The 25,048-nt window shown below is 34.7% G+C and overlaps 1 protein-coding gene across 5 annotated transcripts in view; it reads right to left on the reverse strand.

Moving 5' to 3' along the window:
* The window catches only part of GPD2 (glycerol-3-phosphate dehydrogenase 2), a 192,724-nt gene that overhangs the window by 150,823 nt on the left and 16,853 nt on the right, over positions 1–25,048 (reverse strand). Inside the window, exon 1 of one of the 5 annotated variants that reach the window (XM_074303414.1) lies at positions 24–88. The exons of the other annotated variants lie outside the window; for them this stretch is intronic. The gene's annotated coding sequence lies outside the window, so the exon portion shown is untranslated. Of the gene's footprint in view, positions 1–23; positions 89–25,048 lie in introns of those variants that run through there. 5 annotated transcript variants of the gene reach the window in all.

The raw sequence follows: 25,048 nt of genomic DNA on the forward strand, positions 1-25,048 counted from the left end.
AAATTATCAATTAAAGTGCTTGCCTCAGAGAAATAAGCCTGGTTGCCCCATTGACATTTGCCTCATGGCTGACTGGTTTTTTTAACTCAGAATATAGTTCCTTCTTGTTATGTTGGTGTTGTCACTGATGACATCACAAAGGCAGTAATATATGTCACTTATCTGATCTAATAAGTAGGGCCTATACAGTCAAGTCTATGAAAATTTTGCAGTCCTCTATTCTTATCAGAATAATGTGGATCTCTGACTCTACTCTGTCCATATTATCTTGCTCTAATCTGATTTTTTTTTAATCATTTACTAAGGCATATGCTCATATATTGTTTTAATGATTTTCCTCTCCCATCCATTCTATCTCTTAATCCATAAAATTTTAAATACTGAACCAAATTCTGATTTTCCTAAATTCTGAAGGATTTTGATTTGTTATAACATTAGATTGTAAATTCCTCGAAAAAAGGGATTGTCTTTTGCTTCTTTTTGTATCCCTAGCATTTGGCACAGAGCCTAGAAATAGGAGATGCTCAATAAATGTTTGGTTGATTGATTACAAAGATATGCATAATTCCTAAGTAATTTCTCTGTGAAATAGCTTGTTTTAAGTACTATCTCATAACTCAAATACATAGGTCATCTGTTTAATTGGAAACTAATTATTACAGATGGCATAAATGATATTCAGGCAGATATTCTCTGACATATCTAAAATCCAATCTGCTCTAGCTCCACAAACTCTGACCTTCATCTTTCTTCCTCATTCCCCGCCCAAAAAATATCTTTAACTTTCAAATCCAAACCTAAAGCATGTACAACTGGATGTCAGTCCTGTCCACTGAGCAACCCTAGGAAAAGTGAAGAAAACCTTGGCAAAGTAAAAGACTAGTACCCCAGAACCATGAAGTTAAAGAAAAACCTTTGTCAGGAAGAATCATGTGGTAGGCTATATGCAAACACTGATATCTAATCCAAAGCAAAAATCCCTCTCCCTCTCATCATTCCATATTGTTCCTTAATCCTAAGCATTAAACTTCCAATTTAAGTAGTAGTAGAGTGAAGTATAGATTAGGTATATTGAAAATTTTTGAATTTTTCAAGGAAAATCTTGATCTGTAATTCTTACCCAAGATCTTTTGGAGACAAAAGAATAGAAGACATAAACATGTCACAAAATGAGAAGGTATGTATTGGTTAAAATTTAGACTGCTAAAGGGCATAATCATAATTATGGGAACACACAGATCCATTAAAATATGAGTATCATTATCTATTTATTCATCTAGCAAAGGGTAGAATCCAGAAAAAATAAAATCAAAGAAATAGAAAATATATGGAGATAATATACTGCTCTTTCATATTAGACAGAGAGGATAGGCTCATAATCAATATGCAATGAATTACAGAGAAGAATGAAGCAGTGGGATAGAATATTGTAATAGATATTATATAAGTTTTAAAGGAACATAGAATTAAAAAAGAAAAGGATCCTTAACATTCACCTCTACCAAAAATGTTTAACCTGGCAATCATGAATAAACTTTAAGTAGTCCATGAAATGTAATAAAGGGGGTGGGGGTTATTTTAATTAACCTCTAATTGAAATTTAGCATTTTCTTTAATTATTTAAAACCATTATTCTGATAAGTATAGAGGAATTGCATATTTAACATATATTGGATTACTTTCCATATGAGGGAAGAGGTGAGGTAAGGGAGGAGAAAATAATTGGAGCACTGGTTTTTGAAGGAGAGAATGCTGAAAACTGTCTATGCATGTTTTGAAAACAAAAAGCTTTAATTAAAAAAAATAAAAGTTTAAAAAATTATTCTGTGATCCATAGACTATACCAGATAGCTAAATAGGCCCATGACACACAAAAAGAGCTAACAACTTCTGATTACAGATACTCATTTATTTAAAATGATGAAGGAATTAAGCTCCAAAAAACACTAAATACCCATAATCACTCAAGTAGTGACTCAAACTCAAATGTCTAAAATAGAAACTAATTATCTTTACCTATCCCCTAAATCCACCATTTTAAGAAAAGTAAATAGTTCAGAGGATTGGATTTGTGGTCTGGAAGATGCAAGTTCAAATTTTATCTCAAATCTTACTAGTAGTAGGATCCTGGGCAACTCAATCTCTTTAAGCCTCAGTTTCCTCATCTATAAAACGGGGATAAAAATAGTACCAGCCATAAAACACTTTTGTGTAGAATAAATAATAGCATTCCATAAGCTTTAAAATGCTATAATTTAATTACTATTATTAAATCATCCAGGTTTATAATTTAGGAGTACTCTTGTTCTATCAATCTGTACTCTTGTTCTAGCAATCAATTAGGAAGAATTATCAATTCTGTCTCCTCAATAGCTTTCTCACCTAGTCCCTTTTCTCCAATAACAAGACCCCCAGTTTAGGTCACGGGCTCATCACCTCTCACCTCAACTTTGCTTAATTAATCTTTAACAGAGAATCATTGGTTTCATTATTTATTCTCTCCTTAGTCACTGTATATTATTTTGTTGTTGTTTTGGGTTTCTGTTGTTTGAAATATTGCAAACCTAATATTCTACTTTGTTTTTTTTTTTTGCAAAAATATGCACAACTATCTTTTCTGAGCATATTTTTTTTTTTCCACAGATAATCAAGTTAAAGTTTTTAGGTTATACCATTAGGAATTAAAGGCTGAACTCCTTTACTTTTTAGAATGTATTATTCCACTCCTTTCTATGACCGGCCAATGAATAATTTTGAGTTGGTAGCCTTACATCTCTCCCTCCGGGTATCCAGATCAGTATGTAGGAGTCACTTTTCTCTGCCTGGCTAGGTCTTTACTGGTTGTGTTTTCCCCTTATAGACTAACTAATTAGCACTACAGTTCCACTTAACAATATAACATCAATTACCTTTTAATAAAGGGATTTTGTTTTACTTCAAAGATATAAAAAAACAATGTACAAACATTTCCCCCAAAACTTGGGAGCATCACCTCAGCCAGGAAAGAAGGAAGGGCTTATGGAATTAGGCTCACAATTTAGCATAATTCGACCAGTTTCCAAGAAAATACTGTTGCTGATCTGGAATCCTAAAAATTACTCTCCAAAATTATTCTTTGCTTTTTAGGACATCAATCCTACTTTGGAAACAATAAGCATCCTGGATTCTGACTTCTTGATTGTTATAGTTCACTCTTCCAACCAAATAAGAGACTCTACTCTCTGAACCTAAAATAGAAAAGAATAAAAAAGGCCCCATTTCTGGCACACCATATGGCCCAAGACCTTTCCCCATGCAGCATGGTTTCTTTCCAGATATATCACACTACTAAAAAGTGACTGAAGATAATAAGGTAAAAAATGTCCAAATCTGGTTCAGGCCAAGATACAAACAGTTCCAACTGTACAGCTAAGCAAAAAGGTTCCTTCCAACTATGATTAGTCAATAAACCAGTTAGAAAATGCCTGGGAATGCTCCAAAATCTCTCCAATAAACTTCTATAGAACATCATGATTTTCCTGGAAGCCATCACTCAAGCATCCTTTACATGGAAAAATTACCACCTGAGTAAGCTGATGTGGTCTACATATGTACCAGGCCCCATAACATTTGAGTTTCCTTTCCTTTTATATTTGAAGGCCTTTCTCCTAACTACTTGCAAAATGTGTTGCTTATAATTGAAATTGTTAAACTTAATCACTATGTGTTTTAAAGTCTGAAGGTTAAAGGAAGATTTGGTCCTGGAGACTATGTGTGGATTCTATCAATTGCTGTCTACCTTCAAAAGTTTTGGCATTATTTCCAACTTTATTGGATTCAGTATTCCTTTTTTAACCATTATTGGTCAAGTTAGAAATACAATTCCTAAGTAATTTCTTTGTATCCCATCTTCAAATTCAAAACCTTTGGCTTATACAGGGTATATGTGCATGGGGTGTGTGTGTGTGTTTTAAAATTGTTGACTTTTTGCTTCTCTTCAGACAGATTTTCATCTACTTTAATATTTTTGTGTTCCAAAAATAACTTTCTCAATATCCTTCCATTGGGAGATACAGGACTCATCATGGTAGGTTCCTGACTACATAACTTTTGATGAATAGAAGTGGCCCTTGCAAAGTTTCAGTAACTTTTTTTTTTTCCTTTCAGACAAAGCAAATCTCACATCCTGTCCACTTCTCTACCCCTAATTCCTCCCTTAGGTTGCTTACTTTCTTTTTGATTGCACTGAATTTAATATCTATTGCCTTTTTTTTTTTTTTTGCATGATCGAGAGGTGGATAGAAACAAGTATTTCAGGCTAGTCTAAAATCAAAAGGCAACATGTTTTCATTCCTTCTGCTTCATGTGGCAGGTAAGAGTAAAAGTCAGATGCTTACTGCAGTGAAGGAGGACAGACCCCATGGAAGATGACCTGGAAATCTCTGTGAGGGCTTTAGGCCATCAATAGGCCCTAGCCCAGTGGAAGGTAATAGGGAATAAGTGCTGAACAAGTGCTTTTGGAATTGAATTTTCTGGCAGTTACTCATGAGGATTTTACCTTGCCATGATCCTGTTTCCTTTATCTCATGAATTCAACTGCAATCACTCTACATCTGGAGAAGTTCTCTTTTTTTTGGAAGGATAGAAAGAGCTAAGTGATTGTGGAGAAACTGACTAATCCACCATCTTGCCAGTAATGTAATTTGGAAAGATAGTCTCTGTGTGTGTGTGTGTGTGTGTGTGTGTGTGTGTGTGTGTGTGTGTCTTTTTTTTTTATTAAAGCTTTTTATTTTCAAAACATATGCATAGATAATTTTCAACATTCACCTTTGTAAAACCTTGTGTTCGAAATTTTTTTTCCTTCCTTTTCCCCCACCCCCTCCCCAGATGGCAAGTAATTCAATATGTTTATTAAACATGTGCAATTCTTCTATACATATTTCTATAATTATGCTGCACAAAAATAATCAGATCAAAAAAAGAAAAAATGAGGAAAAAAAAAAACAAAACGCAAGCAAACAACAATAAAAAAAAGTAAAAATAACTATGCTGTGACCCACGCTCAATCCCCACAGTTCTCTCTCTAGATGCAAGATTGTTCTCTTCATCACAAAACCATCACCTTAGTGTTGAAATGAGCCAATTTTTTTTTAATTTAATTGAACTCCCTGGATTGTTTTTTTCTTCTCCAATTCATCCACCACACAGATTCCAAAATAATGTATCTAAACCAAAGGTCTGACTATATCATTCTCCTTGTTCTATAACCTTCAATGACTCCCATGGATTTGAGGGTATAAAACAAACTTTTATTGTCACTTAAACACATTTGCTACCTCTTTCCAAGTGATCATCCCTAAACAATTGCTAAAATGGCCTAGTTTCCTTCTTCAGCTCATTTTACAGATGAGAAAACTAAGGTAAAAAGGGTTAAATGGTTTGCCCAGAGTCACATTAGTAAGTGTTTGAGGAACATTTGAACTCAGGTCTTCCTGACTCCAGGCCCAGCACTCTATCCACTGAGCCACTCAACTGCCCATCTATAGACTGTCCTTAGAGTTTGAAATGTTTTGCTTCTTCACTTTCACCAACTAAGTAATCCCTGATTCCCTTCAAGGGACACCTCCAACTAGAAGCCTTTCTTTATTCTCTCAGTTGTTAATGCCTCCCCTCACCTCACCACATGGTCCATTTATTTTGCAAAAAGCCTATACAGAGTACAACGGAAGCTGGCAACAGAGTGGGGTAAGGGGCAAGATATAGCCTTGTCCTATTTTTGTATTTGTATCTACAACACCTAATACAATATCCTAGCACAAAGTAGATGCTCAAATTTGAAACTATGTCCAAAGGGCTTTCAAACTGTACTTTGATCCAGCAGTGTTTCTATTGGGCTTAGATCTCAGGGAGTTCATGAAGGAGAGAAAGAGTCCCACACATGCAAAGATGTTTGTGATGGAAACTGAGTGGATAGCCATCAGTTGGAGAATGGCTGAATAAGTTATGGTATATGAATGTTAAGGAATATTATTGTTCTGTAAGAAACGACCAGCAGGATAAATACAGAGAGTCCTGGAGAGACTTACATGAACTGATGCTGAGTGAAATGAGCAGAAGCAGGAGATCATTGTACATGGCAACAACAAGATTATGGGATCAGTTCTGATGAATGTGGCTCTTTTCAAAAATGAGATAATTCAGACCAGTTCTAATGGTCTTTTGATGAAGAAAGCCATCTGCACCCAGAGAGAGGACTCTGGGAACTGAGTATGGATCACAACATAGCATTTTCACTCTTTTTGTTGTTTGCTTGCATTTTGTTTTCTTTCTCATTTTTTTCCTTTTTGATCTGCAGCATAATAGTTGCATAAATAAATATACATATATTTGATTTAACATATATTTTAACATATTAACATATATTGGGTTACTTGCCACCCAGGGGAGGAGTGGGGAGAAGAAAGACATAAATCAGGGAATACAGGTTCTATTTCTGGATCCATAACTAACTTGTTTTGTGGCTTTAGTTAAGTTACTTAAGTGATTAACATCTCAGGCACAGTTTTCTCCTCTATTAAGAGGTATAATAAGCAGCTATGGGTACCTCCTAAGGTAGTAAGGAAAACACTTTGTAAAACATTAAAAGTGCTATATAAATGTTAAATACTAATATTAGCAAAAGAAAATAATGGCTTTGAAAACACATTGAGGAAATTAAAAGGATTCAGAAATACAAAGTAGTATAATTATTAAATAATATCTAAAAAAGGGTTCTAAGAACTTCTCTGGTAAAGACCAGTTTTAAATAATGTAGAAGGAAGCAATAAAGAATAATTCCAAACCATCAGTCATCCAAAAATCAATTATGTTTGACTTTGGAATGCACTGAATTGATTTTTCATGCAGATTTGACTCTCTAGTAAGACTTTGCTTAGGCTAATACTATAGTCATTTTTTTATTTCTTTCACACACACTAACCAGTAGCATAGATAGGTGACTGAATGAGTGAAGTACATTATCCAATTCAGCAGTCAACCTACAAGGGCATAGATATAGACCTAGGTCTAGAGATATAGCTATAATTATCAAAAATAGTTATTTTTGTTATTCAGTCATTTCTGCTTTATGTGACTGTTCATAACCCCATTTGGGGCTTTATTAGCAAAGATTCTAGAGGGGCTGGCCATTTCCTTCTTCAACTCATTTTAAGGAAACTAAGGCAAACAGGTCACACAGCTGTTAAGTATCTGAGGCCAAATTTAAACTCAGGAATTTGAGTCTTCCTGACTCCAGGCCTGGTATTCTCTCCACTATGTTGATAGAGACCCTAATATAATTATAGTTATCTGTAAATAAAATAGTAGATAGTTCGAGGGGGGCGTAGAAAGGAAAGGGAGAGAATGAGAAAGAAAAGGCTATTTCATTATTTGTACTTAATATTCCCAGCATGTAACTCATCTCTGACTTATAGGAGACCCTTAATACTTGTTGATTGATTTGTGGCCTGCCCATGACCCTAGATTGTTAAGGATTATGTCCATAGAGCATAACCAAGTCCTAGTAAGCTAGAAATGTTTTATCTGTCTACCAAAGACTAGCCTAGCTCTCTTTCCTAGAAGTTGGTTAATAGAACATGGATTTTTTTCATTGTAGCAATACATGAAGAACATTCTACTAAGGTATAAAGGAACTGTGTAGACGGAAGGAATATCTACAGTAGTAAAATCATAGATCTCTCAACAAGTAACAACCACAAAGTAAGAATTTCAGTCATGAGAGAAACCTGCCAATCCAAAAAATAAAAAAAAATTTTAAAAAATAAAAAAAGTATCAAAAAAGACTGATGAATATGCCCCATTCTCTTCTCCTATCTAATAAGCCTACTTCAAGACTCAAATCACCTGCATTTTTGACATAATTTATCATAAATTTTGGATTTCCAAAAAAGAGCCAATAACCCCTCCAAAGTGCTGATCTTTCACAAAATCCATTCCCACTATCTTTAATAGAACCAACCCAGAATCCTACTCATATTACTTTAAGTATCATCTTTTCCTCTCACTCCCCACCCAAATAACCTGTTAAAACAAGCAATCAGAGATTTTAAAAATCAATATTACAAAGAAAGATTTACCCAATCATTACCTGACTCTACTACTGGGCATATTTTTCCCTTTTATGTGAAGGTTTTCTCCTCTTTCTCCCCAAGCCCTTATATAGAAATAAGTTTCTCTTCTTGCCTCTTCAACCTCAAACTTAAACTGAGAGAGATTAACCAAGGAAGGATTGTGTTTTTTCTTCTGTACTCATACCTACCAGGTATGATCATTGAGAAAAAAATTATGGCAGTTCAAAAATTACTTTTAGAAAAGCAATTGCCAGGTCACCACATATTAGAATATCCTCAGGGCATGTGCTCTTCAACAAGAAACCTAATGCAAAAGCACAGCTCAAAGGTCTAAGACATAAAAATTTAGGACTCTCATAGATAGAAATAAACTTGCACTTCCACTGTGCAGAGTCTTATGTTCAAAGAGTACAATCAAGAGAGCCTTCTGCCTATATGCTTCAGACATGCATCAGCCTTTGGCAGCTGTGCATGGAAAGCTGCCAACTCCCTGATTCTGAGTCATGATGAGTTGTCAAACAAAACAAAAGGTGAGGCTTGGAAGGCAGGAATCATAAAATCCACCTGCACAGAAAATGAAGGACTAGTGCGGGAAAAGGTTCATTAGTCATATAAAACTAGGGCGTGGCTGGTAATCAGAGAGAGCCTTCCATTGAAGTCTAAAATTCAAGGAAAGTCAACCCTGACATAAACACCAGGGCCAAGGAGAGGAAAGGTGACTGACTGATCCAAAAAAAGCATCTCCATCTGGAAAGTTATTATCAATACAAGAGTCAGAATCTGTAAAAAAAAAAAAAAAAAAAAAAATTTAACACTTTGATAACTATATTTCTTTTTTTTTTTGGGGGGGAGAGTGCACATAAAATACTTTATTTTTATATTATTAATTTTATAATTATAACATTTTTTAACAGTACATATGCATAGGTAATTTTTTTTTTTTAACAACATTAGCCCGTGTATTCCCTTCAGTTCCGAATTTTCCTCCCCCTTCCCTCCACCCCCTCCCCTAGATGGCAGGCACTCCCATACATATTAAATATCTTATAGTATATCCTAGGTACAATATATATGTGCAACCGAATTTTGTTGTTGTTGTTGTTGTTGCAAAAGAAGAATTGTATTCAGAAGATAAAAATAATCTGGGAAGAAAAAAAAAATGCTCACAGTTTACACTCATTTCCCAGTGTTCCTTTTCTGGGTGTAGCTGATTCTGTCCATCATTGATCAATTGGAATTGGATTAGCTCTTCTCTATGTTGAAGCTATCTACTTCCTTGATAACTATATTTCAATATAGATGGTTTCTTTTGTAATCCTGTGTACTCTTTTTTATGCATTTAAAAACATTCAGAGAAAGAATCCACAGATTTTACCAAACCACCAAAGAGATGGTTTTTCCACTAAAGGAGCTCAATTTTCAGGATATGCCAGAAATTATAACATAGGTTTAAATGGATCCTTGAGGGAAAGAGGGATGTTAACAAATACAGTAAAGAGAGAAAAAAAAAATAGAAGGGAGAAGCATTTGTAAACTTAGATTACTCAAATTAAATTCAGGAAGCATTTATTAAGCCCATGTGTGCCAAGCAACCTGCACAGGGGACAAAAAGAAAAAAGTGAAAATCTCTACCCTTAGCCTTCCCTACAAAAGAGATAAAATTGAGCGCCCCCAAGAAATATTTATGCAGTACAATCTTAAATAGTCTCCCCAGAGTTGTCCCAGTTCTTGATACACTAGAACAAGTAGTACAGATCTGATTTTCAAAAAAAAAAAAAAAAAATTAGATCAATCCTAGATAAGTTGTGCTAAATTCACCCTATGCTGGATACATAGACAAGTTCCTTAAAAACAAAAACAAAACAATAACAACAACAAAGCAAAAACTAAAACCAGAAATCCAGATAAGCTCCTACAATGAATAAAGCACTCCAAAAAGGGATTTGGCACTTGGGATTAATCCTAGTACAAAAAGAAATTATTCTGAATAAGTCTCTAAGATTTGTAGTGCTCCTTAAAGAGAATAGGAAATCATTTGGGATACTCTAAAGACTCCACATTTTTTGAGTTTAAAAAAAAAAAAAAAAAAAAGCAATAATCCCATATAAACTATAGAGGCAAAAGAATTTCATAGGAGAAGTTTAACAACTTGAGGAAATCAGAAAATTTTGAAAAAGTAGGCCCTTGTTTAGAGTAGCTCTTTTTGTTGTAGCAAGGAACTAGAAACTGAGTGCATTATCATCAGTTGGACAATGGCTGAATAAATTATGGTATATGAACATTATGGAATTTTATTGTTCTATAATAAAAGATCAGCAGGATGATTTCAGAAAGGTCTGGAGAGATTTGTGTGAACTGATGCTAAGTGAAGTGAACAGAACCAAGAAAACATTATACATGACAACAAGAAGATTATATGATGCTCAATTCTAATGGACTTGACTCTTTTCAGCATTGAGGTGATTCAGGCCAGCTCCAATAGACTTGTAATGGAGAGAGTCATCTGCACCCAGAGAGAAAACTAGAGACTGAGTGTGGATCTAAACATAGTATTTTTACTTTTTCTGTTGTTGTTTACTTGCTTTTTCTTTTCTTACTCATTTTTTTCTTTTTGATCTGATTTTTCTTGTGCAGCATGATAATAATGGAAATATAAATAGAAGAATTGCACATATTTAACATATATTATGTTACTTGCCATCCAAGGAAAGGAGTGGGGAGAAGGAATGGAGAAAAAAAAATTGGAACACAAGATTTTGCAAGGATGAATGCTGAAAACCATCTATGCATATATTTTGAAAATAAAAAACTTAAATAAAAAAAAAAAGAAAGAAAGAAAAAGTAGGCCCTTAAACTAATTATTATTAAAGGAAGTTAATGGTTCCAAAAGGTAGAGGTATGGAGGGAGAATATTCAAGGCATGGGGGATAGACAGTTTTTGCAAAGTTAAAGAAGCAGTTGATGGAATGGTGTGCACATAAAACAAGGAAGCCAGTTTGGCCAGAATGTAGGGTATGTGAAGGAAAGTGAGGTGAAATCATTTTGTAAATATAATAATGAAGAGTTTTAAATGCCAAACAGAAGATTCTGCATCATAAAAGTAACATGGAATCACTAAAACTTCTCAAACAAGGGAAAGAGATGGTCAGCCCTGTGCTTTAACAATACCAATCTGGCACTAACTCTAAAATGAGCCTTTTCTTCTTAAATAGGTCTTTAATTCAAGTGCTCTTTCATATCAGTCCCACCTCAAGTTGGGTTCTTTATAAACCTCATTAGTACTTATCTAAAAAAAAAGTCAAGTTATGGTGGCAGCCCATGCCACCTCCAGGTTATATTTCCCAAATAAAGATCCAATCAGTGTAGACCTTGGCTAATTCCTCAAAGGCTTCTTCCTTCTGGTTAATTGTGATATAACCTACCACTGAGTACTCCTGCCTCTTTTTCCTTGTTATAATTATTTTTTTAGGGAGCTAAACCCCTTTCAGAATGAGCCCACTAGGCAATGATATAATTGGGATTAGTCTGCTAAACCTCTCTATGGATTTAGCCTGCCAGTCAATAGGTACTCCTACTTCTTCCCATCTTCCCTTTAAAGATTTCTTCCTCCACATTGTGTGTTCCACTAGGTAATTTGTTTTTCCCCTTTTTAACTGTTAAAATCCCTTTCCTAACTAACTTCTGTGTGCTAACAATAAAAAAAACAAAAACCTTAGTTGGTTGCTTGGTCATTGTCATTCATTCTACCTTAGAGTCAAGTTAAAGTATGTCTGACTGTAGTTGATCAGACCCAATATGAGTGCAGCATACTCTAACACAGCTCAAACACAAATAGTCCATATGAACATTTGGTTGGGGTGGCTCCTCTAACTTTGCACGTGTTTTTTTCTGAACTAATTCAATTCTGCTTTGCAGATATTGCACAGCACCTACTTTGATGAAGGACACCATACAGGAGGTCCTGTGTCAGTGTCTCCCAAGTCATACAATCAATCCTAAAGTTAAGAGTATCACTTTTCCTGACCACATACAATCACACACATACACATATGTATATATAAAAATGATTCTGTCAAATAAAAAGATAATTTAGGCAAATATTTTCAAACTATGCCATACCAATCAGCTGTAGGGTTTTTTGTTTTGTTTTCCTGAGGCAATTGGGGTTAAGTGACTTGCCCAGGGTCATATAGCCAGGCAGTGTTAAGTGTCTGAGGCCTGATTTGAACTCAGGTCCTTGTAAGAGCCCTTTAAATGGGCGCCACAGTGCATCGGGAGATTGAGGACCAGAAGTAATTTCTATGGATATTAGGACTGCCTTGTAGGTGGGATCCTGTCCATTTTGAGATAGCTTTGTAATGGGTGACTCTCTCGCTGATTGGCTGTGTGTGTGACCTCACAGGCCCTATGTAAGCCCACTGCAGGCAGCAGTCGCTCTCTTTAACGTGGCGCTCTTCACCCTGGCTCCCTAGCCTGGGTGGCCAAGCCAAGATGGATAGCCAAAAGAGGTAAGGGTTTTGGTAGTGAACATGTGGGTCTTCTGACCAGGTGTTCACTCGGGAACCAACATGTCAGGGCATCAGTCAAGGCATTATGTGAGTAGGTATAATAAAGGCTTTTAAGATTACACGTGGCTGTTCTTGAGTGCGCTACCGGTTATTAAGGGATAGATTCAAGAGATCGTGGCCAGAGACCTTTGAAGGCCTCAGAGGAGGCGAGCCGGGTAGAGTTCACACTGCAAAGCACTAAGGTACTCTGGTGGGTTTAGGACAGACTAGTAATTGTAACTGCCAGGAGAGCACGTTACAGGTCCTCCTGAATTCAGGGCTGGTGCTCTATCCACACACTATATAGCTGTCCCTCAGCCTTAGTTTTAAAGGAGGACTAACTATAATTAATGTTTATAACTTTTGAAGAGTTTCACTGAAATGTATCACATTCATAAGATAGTATATCATTTTCCTTAATAAAAATTATATTATAAAGTATACAAAAGCAATATTCAAAATAGTACAAATACAATGTAACAATCTTCTAAAGTAAAATAAATGCTCATTTCCTTGACTTGAGGTAAAGCTCCTGTCTGGGCAAAGTTTTACTTCCACTGTCCTAGATGACAGTGAACACAATCGTGAGAATTTTTCCCCTTTCCCATGTGACAAATTTTAGGGAAGTACACTTAATTATAGATTTAGAGCTGAAGGAGCTCTAAAAAGTCATTTACTTCAAGTCCTTTAATTCATGTCAGGGAACTGAGGCTAAAAGAGATTAAATAATTTGTCCAAGATCAAATAAGATGCAGTATGACACTGGGTCTTTTAATGATAAATCCAATAAGCTATCTGCTATGCTAGCCTGTGTCATCTTTCTCTCTCTCTTTTTTTCTTCTTTCAAAAATCTGACAAACATGCAATAAGCATAAGAGAAACTTCAGACTCTGCATAGGAAATCATGCAATAATTCAAAGGAAAGAGGAGTAGAAAACTCTTAAGGATTTTTTTTCCCTGTAATGTCAGAATACACAGCATATTGAGATTTGATTTGAAAGAGAAAAGCCACATCTGATAAACGCTCTTCCAATAAATACTTTTCCTAAAGCTGTAATGGAAGCTGAATTAAATAATTAATAATACTAATAAGAAATAAAGTTAATTTTCATTCAACTTCCTAAACATTACCCCCAAAACTAAAAACAAAAACAAAATATGCTGCTATATTGTAGGAAAGGTATCAGACTAGAAAGGACATGTGAGTTCTAATCCTACTTTTCCACCAAATTTGCTACTTGGGCATCACTCTACCTTAATGGAATCTACTGTTTCTAAGATCTTTTCTACCTTTGAATTTTTATGATTTTATGATTAGCAGTCTCAAATAAGATATCATAGGAGAGAAGAAGGCATAGAGGAAGAAAAAGGAGAGTTCTCATTCATTCAGTATCACCAGGCAATGAAAGATTTCACTTAAATGAATTTAACAGATAATTGAAGCTCATACATCTTTTTAAGAAATTGCTTTGGATTAGAAAAATTAAATTGTAATGAGGATTTTTCAATATTTTAAAACATTTTAAAATATTTTAAAATACACAATCTGTAAAATACAAGACTTGACTCCTTTCCCACCAAATACCATTTCCAAATTGACCGCACATAATAGCAAAGAAACTCTTTTACCCAAATAGGCAGCAAAAGAGATATAAGAGGAAGTATATATAGGAGAATATGTAATAGACAATACAAATTAAAAGACCTCTTCTATTCAGAACAAGATAACAAGCTAGGTCAACCAAGAAAGAAAGCCCAAGTTTCACCAGAAAGTAAATTCCTCAAAGTTTTTGGGACAGCAAGCTAGGATTAAGGATATGATTCATTGGCTTCTTCAGAAAACTGAAGAGAAGCTGGCATCCCCCATCTTCTCTCTAGAAACTACAAGCCAAAAGAACCCTAATGAGACCGGAAAAAGTGAAGTGATTAGATCTCTCCTCTGTTTTGTCAACTCTGCCCTACTCCCTCACAGGCTTGCCAATGGATTTTGAGGCTATGATTACAATATCATTATCATCACCACTGTAGCTAGCATTTACATATCACTTTAATATTTTTTAATTTAATATATTTCCTTTTCCCCAATTGTATGTTAAAACAATTTTTAAACATTTTTAAAGTTTTTTTTCAAATCCTATCCCCTTCTAATGCAGCAATCTCTTCCCTGAAATAGTAAGTAATCAGATATACATATGCAATCACATAAAACATTTCCATATTAGTGTCACTATTTAAAAGAAGACTCAAATAAAAAGGAAAAAAATGAAAGAAAAAAAAAGCATGCTTCAATTTGAATTCAGTTGATATTAGTTCTTTCTCTGGAGATAGTATGCTTCACTTCCTTTGGGATTGTCTTGATCAATATAATGCTGATAATAGCTAAAATGAGGCAGTTCTTCATCTTACATTACTGTTACTGTGTATAATTTTCTACTGGTTCTGTTCATTTCACTTTGTATCAGTTCATCTAAGTATTTCCAAGTTTTTTTGAAATCCCACTGCTAGTTATTTCTTGTAGCACAATAATATTCCATCATAATATTACAGCTTGTTTAGCCATTCTTTATTTGATGGAACATCTGTCTGACTTCCAAATCTTAGCCACCACAAAAAGAGCTGCTATATTTCTGTACAAAGAGGTCCTTCTCCCCCACCCCACCCCTGTCCTTTTCAAAAATGTCTTTGGAACACAGACCTAGAATCACTATCACATTTACAAGGCACTTCATGGATAGAATATCATTTTATCCTTAAAAGAATCCTGGAAGGTTGGTATTATTATTATCCCTATTTTATAGATGGAGAAATGGTATTTCCTTGCCATTTTTAAGTGTAATGTTGTCATTCTGTTGTGTCTAACTCTTTGTGACCCTGTAGTCTGTGGGGTTTTTCTTGGCAAAGATATCAGAGTACTTTGTCATTTCTTCTCAACAACATTTAATCTCTTCTAGTGCTGCATGGTCATTATTGCAAGCATCAATTTTTATATTATATAGAGATATTTTCAGAGGCTATGTGGTATTAAAACTGTTTACTCATACATTAAGTTAGTCCTAGACTGGACAAATAGGGGATGTGTGTGTGTGTGTGTGTGTGTGTGTGTGTGTGTGTGTGTGTATGTTCAACAATTTTTTTTTCTGAATCTTTTTTCACTTTAAGATTTTCTGCATTTACTTCTTCCTGATATCAGACCTCCAGCAGTTTATCTGCATTTTACTTTAGTAATTCTAATCCAGTAATGTTAGAATATAAAATCAAAGTTATCAGAATTGAGTGTAAAATAAGAATAAACAGGGTTTCTGCAAACCTGGAACACTCTCTTAACATAGAACATATGAACTATTTTATAATATATGGATTTCTCTGCCACCTATTTTGGCTACTCAGAGGGTAGTTTTAAATTCTTTTTTTTTTTTTTTTTTTTTTTTTTGTTCTTGGTCATGTTCTAGATAGCTGAGGTTGCATAATAAATAAGTGGCCACCTAAAAATGCAGTATTACTATATAAATAAAAATAATAAGCTACATAAGGCTTTCTAAAGATTCGGGCTTTTAAACTGGGTAAAATCAACTAGATTAACATTCTCACAAACCCTATAACCTGGAGCTTTATGCGTCTGTTCCTTTGAGTGTAAAATGTTTCTCATTTTATTTCCTTTGATTTTTATGGTACCTTTCAATCAGTCCTCAAAAAGTATGTCCATACTTACAAAGAGTTTTGAAATCCCAAGATGAAGATGGTTGAAAACTGCAAAAGAGATCTATTATTTATTTTTAAAAATTATTTCAAAAACAGCAAAAGAAAATTCATTGAATCAAAACTCATTCTTATGACTATTTTATCAGTCAGTGAAATGTAAGTATGAACAATAATCAACCACAATTCTAAAGAACTCATGATAAAATATCCACTATCAGATAAGGTTGATAGGTTCAGATTCAAACATCTTTTCTTTTCTTTCTTTCCCCCACATGGTTAATGCAGAATTTGTTTTACATGACTATACACACACACACACACACACACACACACACACACACACACACACACATTTATGTTTCTAATGTATTTTGACCCTTTTTTGCCTCTCAATGGATAAGGGAGAGTAGGAAGGAAAAAGTTCAGAACTGAAAATAAAATAAACTTTTATTTTTTCAAAGATTAAGTTTGATAGACTCCACTAATATGAAGGAAAGAGTCATAAGGAAAGGAGATCAAATTTTTCTGTTTAGCACAAATAGCCAAATGTACAAAATTGTGTGTTTGTAATAAGTACAGATAAGCCAATAGAATGAAAGAGGGTAGGAAGGGAAGGGGAATGTGTTAAAGAGAAGCAGATCAGAAGAAAATTAGTCAAAATGAAAATCTATAAACAGGTATCCATTAAACCAAGCTAAATTCGGGTCAACACTAAATCTAGCAATTCTGTTGAATGCACACCTTTGAAAAGCTATCCTTTTCTTTTCACAAGCTACTAGGAAAAGAAAAGTTGTTGGCTATGTGGAAAGTTCCTGGACAACTGACAACACAAGTAACTTTTTATTTCATTGGGGTAGGCTTATTTGCATCTGACTTGCCACCTCTTCTCTTTTTTCCCTCAATTCATTATCCTTAAATTTCAGATTTTGGACCAATGCTTAGAACAGAGCTATGTGCTGCATCTCAATAAGTAAGATGAACTCTAGAATATAGCCCACTAACCACAAACTAGATGGATCAAGGACTACCTGAATCATATAACCCCAGCTGATAACAAAATAAATAAAAAGTGGGGTAATCTATATATTAAGAGTAATTATTTACATTTATGGATTTCAATTTTGATGTTACGTGACCTAAAATTAAAGGCTTCAAGTTGTAATGCCTGCAAATATCTAGGAAAATTGAAATAATTAGTGAACCAGTATTTCCTAAACACTGAAATTTTACTAATCACTGAATTTTTATGGCATTAATCTTCCTGCTTCTGGCTGATCACTCCTTCTTTGCTCATTCATAATTTATGTAATATGCACTTATTTTGAGTCTATCCCAAGGCTCTACTCTGGGTCTTTTTTTGTTTTTTTGTTTTTTTGTTTTCTCTAAACTTTCATTTAGTGACTTTCTAAACAACCAGGATTAAATTATTCCCACATAAATGGTTTCTATATCCTAGTCTCTCTTGTGAATTTCAGTCCCTTAGGCATCTCAAACTTAACATGTCCAAAACAGAACTCATCTTCTTTAGTCCACCCACTCTTGCCAGTCAAATTCCTCTCTTCAAAATTTCCTCATTAATAAGCACTAATGAGAAAAATTAATTTTAAAGGTGTATCATGTGATTATTAATAATAAGTTGTAATTTTTTTTTCCCCTGAAGCAATTGGGATTCAGTGACTTGCCCAGGGTCACATAACTAGGAAGTGTTAAGTATCTGAGGTCACATTTGAACTCAGGTCTTCCTGATTTCAGGGCTAACATTCTATCCACTGTGTCATCTAGCTGCCCCTTAATGGTCTTTTTTCTGTTCAAAAGGGTGTTTCTTATTTTTCTTTAAAGACAAATCCCTCCCAGAACATTTTAGCCAAGGAATGAAACTTATTCCCAGCCTCTACCTAAGCAAGGACTCTAACTTTTGCTTACCATGTAAACTATACCCTCAGGGCCATGCCTCCTAAATCCAGGTTAACCCCCACATCAAGATTTACTAAGATGTCCAACTAAATAAGATTCTAATTTTTGTTTATCGGGTAAATCATGCCTCCAGGGGCATGTCTTCTAAATTCTTGCTAACCCCCTCATCAAGATTTGGGGTGATATGGTTTAGAAAATGGAGAAGAGAAAATCTGAAGGAGATAGCCTGTTTTCCTACCCAGAAATTGCTAGAACAATTTGGGTTCCATTTCTCAAGTGACAGAGCCACTTTTAGAAGTCATTTTATCTAGTTGTACTAAAGAGATAGGGATCTGTCCACCAGAGGAATACTCCTTCACTACTCCTACTCATCCCCCACCTCCAAGAAGGAGGAACTGTGAACTCTTGGCCTACTCATCTACTCAACAAGATTGCTAGGGGAATTCCCAAAAATGTGCTATCAATTTTATTCCGGTTAGGGATTAATCTCCCTCTCTCCCCCCAGCCAGCTCTCACTGCTAGTCTTTAGGCATAAAATTAAGGCAAGTCAATAATACCTCATTAATTCAAATACTCTCTCATCTGAACTACTTCAATAGGCTCTAATTTAGTGTCCCAACTCCACTCTTCAAGTCAATCCATCCTCCTTACAGCTGCTGAGTGATTTTCCTAAAATGTAGGAACTACTTGTTCAGTAATTTCCAGTTGGTCTAGCTCTTCATAACTCCATTTGGAGTTCTTTGGGCAAAGATACTGGCATGATTTGCCATTTCCTTAAACAGTTCATTTTACAGATGAGGAATTGAAGCAAACAAAATTAAGTCACTTGCCTAGGGTCACACAGCTAGTATGTGTCTAAGGCCAGAGTTGAACTCAGGATGATGAGTCCTAGGTTGGATATTCTATCCACTGCACGAGTCCCTATTACTTCTAAGATCAAATATGAACATTTTCATTTGGACATTTAAATGTCTTCACAACCTAGTGCCTGCCTTCCTTTGTAGACTTTTTATACATTGTTCCCTCCATCTCTGTCTTTGTACTGGCTATTGCCCATTCCTCTTAGAATCCCTTGTTTCCTTCAAAATTCACTCATTCACCTTTTATAATTCCTCCAGTTGCCAGTATTTGGGATGTCCAGTACAAATTCATATTCATTTTGCATATATTTAAATATGCACATTTGCCCCCTTAAAATGTAGATTCCTTAAGGTCAGGAACACTTTCAAATCTGTATTTTTATCCCATGGTTTACCTAGCACAGGCACTCATGCATGGTAGATGATTTAAAAATTACTTGTTGTCTTCCTCCACACATTGTCCAGATTATCAATCTTTCTTAAATTGTGGCTCACAGAACCAAATACATCACATGATAGGTACATTAGCAAGACATAACACAAAGTTATGAGGTTTGAGGAAGGTTCTTGCCAAATAAAGAAACAGAGAAATCAAAAGAAACCTTTGAGATTATAGTAGCATTTGAATTAGGCTTTCAAGGAACCAGAGGAGTAAGGAAGGCATTCCAAGCAAAAGGAATAACATGAAGCAAAGGCTCACTACAAGATAAATACAGTAGATAGAAATCAATTACTGCTTTGAACACTCTCCCCTGCATGAAAACTCTCAGACATACATAGTGATGTTTGTAGTGTGTTTCATCAAGAACACAATACTTTTCTAAAGAAGGTCTAATATACCAGTTGCTTTCCTCTAGTTAGCTTATAAACAGGCCAGATACAGTTATAACCTATTTATCCACACTTGCCATCAGCCTCCAATCACATGGAGAACATTTGTTTTTACTTCTATCTCTAGTAGTTCAGTTACTTGGCTGACATAATGAAATGCCTGCAGGAGGCCTACTCAAAAGTTTCTGACTGGATTAACCTTCACTAGGAGGGCATAACTTGAACCCATGGAATGGTTTCTTGTCTTCTATCTACAAGAGTTCTTCCTGATATTTACTTTGGATAAGACAGAGAAGGAAATTGCTTTCAGAATCAGTTAAGACTTGTGACAAGAGCACCAAGACCATCAGAGACCTTATGTCTCACTATTCAAAAAGGAAGGTAACTGAATCAAAAGCAATGCTTACTCTTAACCCTTTCAAAGGAAATGTAAAAAACAAACACACCTTTGAAAAACTATTAAATCCTGAATTCAGGAATGATTTCAGATGATCACAGGATTTAAAACTAAGGAGCTCTAGAGATCACTTAATTGCATTGGGATCAGTTTATATGAGGTCACTGAGCACAGAAAGAGAAAGTGACTAGTCAATATCATATAGATAAGAAATAGCAGAGCCAGACTCCAAAAAACTCATCATAAAAATCAGCTGGATAGAAAATGAGGTCCTCTAATGCACCCTATAACTGAACAAAGTCCTTAGGCTCCAAATGCAATTATTGTCATTATATTATATTGCCTAATTCTTTACTGCTTAGAGATAACTTCGAGGCAAGAAGTTTGGAGCAAAAGTCAATTAACCACATGTCTATGTGCTGACATGTAGCATATCAAGATGTTCTGTCAGTCAATTCTCAACTGCTACCATCAAAACCACATTTTTTATGTACCTGTCATTCTCCATGGACTCTTCCATTCTGTTTTGTACTTCTCAATAGTCATATCCCAACCATTCCTTCTCAAACTCATTTAAAAGGTATTAAGTCACAATTATCCATACAAATAAAAAGAGGGGACCAACACACATCCTCCTCTTACCTCTTTCTTCTCTTCCCAAAAGAAAGTGATGGAGAAAGTTTAGTTTATTCAAGACTAAGTTCATTAAAAATTAAAATTCACAATGAAATCAACTTAAATGAAAAAACAAAACAAAAACAAAAACAAAAACAAAAACAAACAAATCAACCCTCAGTTCTAGAGCCAGCTCTACTTCTAACTACCTGCAAGATCTTAGACAAATCACTTAATTTGTTGGATAGGTATCAATTTTCTCAAGTGAAGAGAGTTAATGTTAAAGTAGATAATTTGTATCCCACCTAGTTCTAATCCATAATGAATACCAAATGAAAGGTGGAGTTCATGTAGGAAGTGGACGTTAAAATCTGGATATTAACTTTATGCTTGGTAACATCAGAAGAAAAGCCACTCACATTCACAATATAACAGATAAAACAAGAATAAAGTATATATGGAGTTGTTAAAATTTTGAAAAATAACTCTCAGCACACTTAGTCAAAAGATAGAAATAAACAAATTTGCACTAGAGGAAAATACAAGCTTGTATTTTACTTAAAAATTTAAATTTTACTTAAAAAATTAAAACAACTTTGAGATATGATTTATACCTTTAATTTGGCAAAATTAAAAGCTGTAAAATTCAATGCTGGTGGGATTTCTAAGAAATAAATATACATATTAATTGCAGGAAGAACTGCTGTCTAAAAAATTATAGTAGTTTGAAATATGGCAATATGAAGCAAAAGTTACAAAAATAATCATAAACATCAATATCATCATTATCATAGCTATCATTTGCATATTGCCTACTTTGTGGTCAGTTTTGTGCTAAGTAGTGCTTTATAAAATATCTCATTTGATCCTTATAACAGCACTTGAAGGTAAGTTCTCTTATAAAACTCATTTTACATTTGAGGAATTTGAAAAAAAGAAAGATTAGTCGCCTAGGGTCACACAGTGTCTGAGGTCCTATTTGAACCCATGTCCCTCTGACTCCAGTGCTGGTGCTTTTATCCACTGTGTCACCTAGCTGCTCCACTAGTCAAGATTTTTAATTGTTCATTATAATAAACTCTGGGAATACAAGCAAAAAAAAAAAAAAGATCTGTCTTCAAGGAGCTTACAACCCAATGAGTGAAGACAACACAGAAAAGGAGCAGAAAAACTAAAGGAAAAGAATTGGGAAAGTTCTTCAATTTTTAAATTCCAGGAAAAACTGTAATGCTGGAGAAACTGAGCAAGATAGAGATTAGAGAATATTCAATACAGAATTTATTAAATGGAGAGATTTACTGGGACCAATGGATCCATGGTTGGTCCCAGGGCTGAAAAAAAAAATCTTCTCAAAGAATAGAGCCCTTAATATCAGATATAGCATTCTTTTATAGGGTCACAAGAACAATGACATAATGGGGGAGGTACCTGGATGGGGGATGACCTAATGGGGGGAGGAACCCAGGATGAGGATGACATAATAGAGGAAGGTACTAGAGAGGCTCCTAATATTCTAAGGATGTCTAAAATGGATAAAGACCTTTATCCCATCAAACATGTAAGAGGGAATGACTATAACCTAAGGTCTTAGATATAAGATCTTTATCCTAACATTAAGAGGGAATGGTTATAACCTGAGGCAGAGTAACTGAATAGGACAATTAGGGAAACATTAGGACATTAAAAGAACTGAGACACAACAAAACTTATCAATGGGAAAGGGGCTTCCAGTGGTTTAGGGAGAAAGCATTACTATTTCTTCATTATTATTTTATGCTACTTTGTAATCAAAGTGGATTGATGTTAATTTTTTTTCTTCTTCTCTACTAAATAAGTATGTCTTAATCCGATTGCCTCCAAAAATAAAAAAAGAAAGAAAAGAAACGTGACTTGACTTGAGATGATTAAAGTCAGTCTAATGGATAAAATACTAGACTTACATTGTTAGTAAACCTAATTCTGTCATCATGTTTTTTTGTGCCTCAATTTTCTTCCTCTTCACCTCATCCTAAAATTTTTCTCTCTAGGAAGTATCATCTGGGAGAACACAACTTTAAAACCTGCTTTGAATTCCTTGGCAGGAAGGCAACATGTAAGTTCAGATGTTGTGAAGTATTTCAACTATGGGGTGGGCACAGCCAAGGGACAAAAAGGAATGAAAGCAGTTCCTGGAGTGCCAGTGAAATACATTCCTGGAAAGTACATTATATGGCATTGTCCCTATAAAGAAGAATAAACATGTGAAGTTGTAGTCATCTGTTCAGATTTCAAATAAAAAGGCAAAGTTATGAAAAACTCATAGAGATGATTATTAGATCACAATGATAGGTACTACATTTTGGCAAAATATTTTCCTACAATCCTGTGAAATCAATAATACAAGTGTAAACATCTTGTGTGATGATCAACTATGACAGACTTGATTCTTTAGTGATCCAAAGCAATCTCCTTAAACTTTGAATGAAAAATGCCATCCAAATCCAGAAAAAGAACTATAGAGAATGAATGTAAATCAACACATGCTATGTTCATTTTTTTCCTTTTTCTTCTGTTTTTTTTCCTGTAGTAGTTTTTCCCTTTTGTTCTGATTTTTCTCTCCCAACATGATTCATAAGGAAATAGATATAAATGAATATACATGTCTAACCAAAAAAATAAATAAATAAAATGCTTTCGATATGTAACAATGGGAAATAAAAATGTAAAAGTAACAAAAATAAGTGTTATCAACTTGGTTCTGATCCTAGACATTCCCCTTACTTACTGTGTGATCAGTTTCCCCATCTGTAAAATGAGGGGATTGAGCTACATAACCATGAAAAAGATAGACTAGATGGTTCCTTCCAGCTCCAAATCTTGACTTTGTAGAAAAGGAAGCGTAATTAAAACAGAATAGAAAGAAAAGTAGACACTATTTCTATCTAGTAGTATATCTAAATGGGAATTATATAATTTTCTTTCTGTTATTATTTTAAATTTCCATAAGGTTTGGCAGGTTAATAATAAGTAGTATGGACTAAGAGAAAGATTCCTACTCCCAAATCAGGAGCCCTGGGCTTTAAGCCACATTTTGACACTTAGCAAGCAATGTAATCTCACCTCATTTATACTCTGATACTCAGTTCTTTCCTGTACAATATGAAAAGGTTGAACTAAATCGCTGAGGTTCCTTCACACTCTGAAATCCTAAAAGTAACATGCTGGGATAGATACAAAGATAATTAAAAAATGGTCCTTGCTCTCAGGTCTCCTGACTTAGTCTAATGGGAAAAATACTGGACTATACTGATTTCAATCACCCCAGGTGTCTGGCACTATTATTTCCCCATGGTTCTTGTCTTTGTTTAATACCTTAGTAATCAAAATGGAATAACATTAACCCTTACTTATCCTGATAATTATCCCCTCCCAATCCTGATAATTATTTATATTCTAATAAATGAATTTCAGTGGCAGGGGGCTGGAAGAAAGGGTATAATATAAAAATATATCACAACTATACAATAATGAATATTTTAAAATAAAAGCACACATGAGACAAAGAAGTATATGAGATCAGAGGAAGCAAAAAATTTCTGATGGGAATTAACAGTATAGCATAATGGAGAAAGTGGGATTTCAGCTAAGTCTTAAAGGACTCACAGTTTTTTAAAAGGTGGAGTAGGCATTGAACAAGATTAGGTACAAAAGATAGATAAAACTGATAACATTTCCGACACAGGCATCCAACAACTGGTCAGTGAAAGACTTAAGACTAGACAAGGTATAATTTGTAAGATAAGAGAACAAAGAGGATGAGCTCTTAAAACAAATAATGGACTCAAACAGAAATTTTTATGTACAAACCTAAATAAGCATACTTTTGAAATACACAGAATGGTGAAAATTTAAGCTAGAAGGATTTATCCCAAGGCAGAACATACTTCAAAGGTCACTTCTCTCCAATATTGTGAATGGTCTTCATGAGCGGCTGAAGCCAAATGTTATTCATCATCTAGTGGCAAATACTTGGATGATGAGCCTTTCTGAGCTTAGTAACATTGGTCCTTGGACTTAACTTGGGTCTGCCACTAGGCC

Source organism: Sminthopsis crassicaudata, chromosome 3 (genome assembly GCF_048593235.1).
Source record: "Sminthopsis crassicaudata isolate SCR6 chromosome 3, ASM4859323v1, whole genome shotgun sequence".
Lineage (NCBI taxonomy): Eukaryota > Metazoa > Chordata > Mammalia > Dasyuromorphia > Dasyuridae > Sminthopsis > Sminthopsis crassicaudata.